Here is a 5258-nt window from a genome sequence, read left to right on the forward strand (position 1 = left end):
CGCCAATTTCTATGGCCCTCAAACTATGAATGGGGTATGTCACCAGTACAAGATAGGTTTATAGGTTCTTATTTAACACCGAAAAGAAATAAACCTTTACTCAAAAGCAGATGGTGGTTATGATAATCCAAAGAACGACAATAATAATGATGATAATGATAACACAATCCGAATTAACCGTATTTTAGAAAACTTGTGCAAAATTAAGTTTGGCTTACTTAGGTTCGGAAGTATCGGTATTTTGTCTTTTAATTGATGTGGATTTGGTTTTAATTGGTTACGAAATGTGCAATTGTGTGCTAAAAGTTATTACAAGTACATTTTGTGAACAAGATGTCAATACAAATTTAAGTTCAAATAATGGTGCATTATCATTTTAAAGAAAAACCTTTCACGGCCAAGCGCAAATTCAAGTTCTTTTTATTATCTATAAGAAAAAAAAATTAAGTTCTTTCAAACCAATTCCTCGTGACTAAATCAACATAGAGCATTTAACTTATGCTCAACGCGATTTGTTTAAGTTTCTAGACGAGAATACAAGATTTCAGGACTGCTTTGTCATGTTAAGCTTATTTAATTGTTGTATCTAAAGGCCAAATAGCCACCAATAATTTATGAAAAATCATTTTTAATGAAAAAACTATTGTTTTAATTATTTGATGAAGCAAATGCAAACATTTTTTTCTCCACATGTTATAATAATCCCAGAGATCCTAATGGAAGTCTTCTGAGTTGGAGAAGACTTTGCTAAAAATGATTCGACTTCATTAGGGGCCACAATATTAAAAAATTAAGTTGAGGTGCATGATTAGCGAACTAATAATAATGAACAGCTAGCATTATTAGCAAATTTATTATTTTCACTCTAAATTCTACTTGCAACAAATATTATTTTCACTCTTGTATATATATATATATATATATATATATATATATATATATATATATATATATATATATATATATATATATATATAGCACCAATTTGTTATTATTTTTATACCATCATTTTGATTTACATTATCATTCGTAATGAGAACTTTTTCACGTAATCAAAATTTTTTACATATTTTTGTGGTTTCAATATACTGTTTTATTATTTTGTTCGTGTGGATATTTCATCATTACTTTTTGCTATAACTGTTAGCTCAAATAGTTAACACACCTATTCTATTATCACAATATAATATATAATGAATAATCACATCTTGACCCTCCATTTTTTTGTCAACGTGCCAATAATATCCAAACTTTCAAAAGTAATTTTTACGCTTCAATTGTATTCAACGTGCCAATAAGCATAGTTAAAATTCTATATCACATATGCTTCAATTGTATTAGATCTTACCTTCTCTTTTTCTTCTTTTAATTGTTATTGATATTTATTATTTATTAGTTTAGGTTGCATATACTAAAACAATAAATACAATTTTTTTGAAAATATTGATCTATATATCTATCTATATATAAAAACAAAGACATAGATGTAATCATATAGTCATGTATCACCAAAAATAAAATGATAATAGTCATGCTTATAAGTCAGTATACCAAAGAAAAAAAATGCAAACAAAATAATAACACAAATAATTTTTAATTTGCGTAGTGCTCTTGAGAACGAATAGTGCCAAAAAAAGAATTCTTGTACATTCAATAATATATTTGGTCAATTCTTAAACGGGTGATGTCACGACCCGAATATCCTACCATCGGGAGTCGTGATGGCGCCTACTAGTGAAAGATAGGCAAGCTAACTATTCCGATTAATTTACCCTTTTTATTTTTAACCTCTTAACAAGCGCAAGTTAACATATTATAAACAGCGGAAATAATAAAGCGGAAGAACGAAATTTAACAGTTTAGCTAATACCAATACGAATCCATAAACATAAACCACCCATAACTGGTGTCACAATCTCACGGACTATCTAAGAATACTACAAACAAGTACAAAATAAATACATGTCTGTCTCCGAAATAGAAAAGAGCAGAAAGAAACTAGATAGGAAGGGGACGCCAAGGCTTGCGGACGCCTGGAGGACTACCTCAAGTCTTCGATGGGCTAAAGGCAGCAACCCCTAGCTAAGGTCCGTATGCTCCAGTACCGGAATCTGCACAAAAGAGTGCAGAGTGTAGTATCAGCACAACCGACCCCATGTGCTGGTAAGTGTCGAGCCTAACCTCGACGAAGTAGTGACGAGGCTAGGACACAACAAATAATTAACCTGCAGTTACACAATATCTAGCAGAATAACAGTAACAGAAGTAATTCAAAAGTAACGGGGAGGGGTAACATGCTATGGGTGAAATACCAACATAAAGAATGACAGTAATAGTGGAATAAGACAATTAAGGCATTTGAACCGAAAACAGCAAGAAATCATAACAAACAGGAAATAAGTGCATGCCATCACCCTTCGTGCTTTTACTCTCAATCCTCACCAATGCAATCAAGTAATGAAAATGTGCACGGCATCACCCTTCGTGCTTTTACTCTCAATCCTCACCAATGCAATCAAGTAATGAAAATATGCACGGCATCACCCTTCGTGCTTTATCTCTCTTCCTCACCATATAAATAAGTATGAATGTGCACGGCATCACCATTCGTGCTTTATCACTCTTTCCTCACCATATGCATCAATATCAATGTAAATGTGCACGGCATCACCCTTCGTGATTTATCACTCTTTCCTCAACCAAACAATAGCAACAATAATATCCCGGCAAGGGAATCAACAATAAGTATAAATACGTCCCGGCAAGGGAATCAATAATAAGAATTAAATACGTCCCGGCAAGGGAATCAACAATAAGAATTAAATACGTCCCGGCAAGGAAATCAGCTACAACCAAACTTGTACCAATAATCAACTTCACAATCGCACCTCAACTAGAGTCAATGCTCAACAATAACCAAATACCAAGAAGAAAAATCATAAATCTTACTCAACATGGATAATCAACAATTTAGGCATACATAGCACTTATTAAGAAACACAACGATCACAATTTAAGACCCACGGGCATGCTTGAAACCAACGTATAGATACTCGTCACCATACCTATACGTCGTACACTACACTAACACATAGCAAATAAGGCACAACACCTATTCCCTCAAGCTAAGGTTAGACCAAACACTTACCTCAAACTTCCATGGCCAACTCAAGCCTCAAACACCACTTTTTCTTTAGAATTCGCCTCCAATTTACTTGTATCTAACCCAAGTTAATTTAACAACATCAATAAATGCTAAAGAATTCAATCCCAATGCTAAATTATAGGTTTTCTATCAATTTCCCCAAGAAGTCAAAAATCGCCCCGGGGACCGCTTGGTCAAAGCCCGATTACCCATTTACCCATGAACTCTAATATATAATTTGTTTTAAAATCGGATCTCAAATCGATGTCCAAATCCCCAAAATTTAAAAATCCTAAGTTCTACCCAAAATCACCCATTTTCCCATGAAAAACCCTTGATTTTGCGTTGAAATCATGTATAAAGATGTTATATATTGAAGAAAATAATTTAGAAATGACTTACTAATGATTTGGAGAAGAACTTGTCTTTGGAAAATCGCAGAAGAGAGTTTAGGTTTTGAGAAAGTTTGAAAAAATGAAGAAATTTCGTCTAAGTTATAAGTTGCACAGGTGCAGATATCGCATTTGCAATGTCATGTTCGCAAATGCGAACTCGCAATTGCAGCCCAGGCTTCGCAAATGTGAAGGTAGGCCTGTCTTGCTTTCTTCGCAAATGCGAACTACTGTTCGCAATTGCGATCCCTGCTGAAGTCGCATTTGCGACATTGAACTTCGCAAATGCGAAGGACTCCCTGCCCAGCCCATCTCCGCAAATGCATATTTCATCGCAAATGCATTTGCGAGCCAGGCTTCGCAATTGCGAAGCCTGCAGACCTGCAAAACAGCAGCAGTTTTTCTAAGTCCAATTTCACTCTGTGGCCTATCCAAAACTCACCCGAACTCTCGGGGCTCCAAACCAAACATGCACACTAACCTAAAAATATCATACGGACTTGTCACGACCCTAAACCCAGGCCCGATCGTGTTGGCGCCTCTCGTGAAGACAAGGCCAGCCGACACATTCCCAATTCGAAGTTAAACAGCTAAACGGCAGTAAAACAGGCTAAAACATGATTTAATAACACGTAGCAGATAATATCATAATAATGCGGAAGTACAACCCAAACACAACCCAAACCGGGGTGTCACTAGTCATGAGCATCTACTAAGGTCTAAATACAACTGACTAAGTCTGAAATATACTAAGTATAGACTGATAGAATAAAGAGGGAGAAAAGCAGTGCTACGACGCCGGCAGCTACCTTGCTAAACTCCGATGCATCTGCCTTCGATCAACCAATACCAGCTACCGGGTTCAGAAAATACCTGAATCTGCACACAAGGTGCAGGGAGTAAAGTGAGTACTTCCAACTCAGTGAGTAATAATCATAAATAAAGACTGAGTGGTAAGGAATCACGAAAAGTGAATCAACATGCTGTATAGAAGTAGTTTCAAAACCAGTAAGAAAGCAATGGAGCTGTAAAATCCATTAAAACATCTTAGCTCAGTTTAAACTTCTTTGAAAATGACTTTTTCAACAGTTACGCAAATGGATACAGAACAACTAGTGCAGATAAGTACAGAAATCCGCCCCTCGGGCACAAATACACAATCCTTTTCATAGCTTAAAAACTTCAGTTTAAATGGAAGATTATCTAAAACATTTGTTCAACATTTTAAATAGAGGCTCGGTCTAAAGATGAGTGAAAGCAGTAATTAAATCACCAAGTTCAATGGAAACTCACTTTAAAGAGGAGTGAAAACAGTAAATTCATAACTAGCCCCTTCAGGCAAAACATCACTCCTATACATGTATATATCTATATATAGTCCCTCGGCAAGCCTTTTAGTCACTCGTGACTCAACTCTTGCCAATCAGCGCTCACACTCAGCACTCGCACTCAATAGGTACCATATAGTAACCGCTGCGGTGTGCAGCCCGATCCATATATCGCTGCGGCGTGCAGCCCGATCCATATATATAGTTGACTGCGCTCATTGGGGGTGTGCAGACTCCAGAGGGGCTCCTACAGCCCAAGCGCTATATCGCTGCGGCGTGTAGCCCGATCCATATACATACATACATACATATACATGTATATATTTATATATATATATATATATATATATATATTTATATATATATATATATATAAATATATACATATATATA

Source organism: Nicotiana attenuata, unplaced genomic scaffold (genome assembly GCF_001879085.1).
Source record: "Nicotiana attenuata strain UT unplaced genomic scaffold, NIATTr2, whole genome shotgun sequence".
Taxonomy (NCBI): domain Eukaryota; kingdom Viridiplantae; phylum Streptophyta; class Magnoliopsida; order Solanales; family Solanaceae; genus Nicotiana; species Nicotiana attenuata.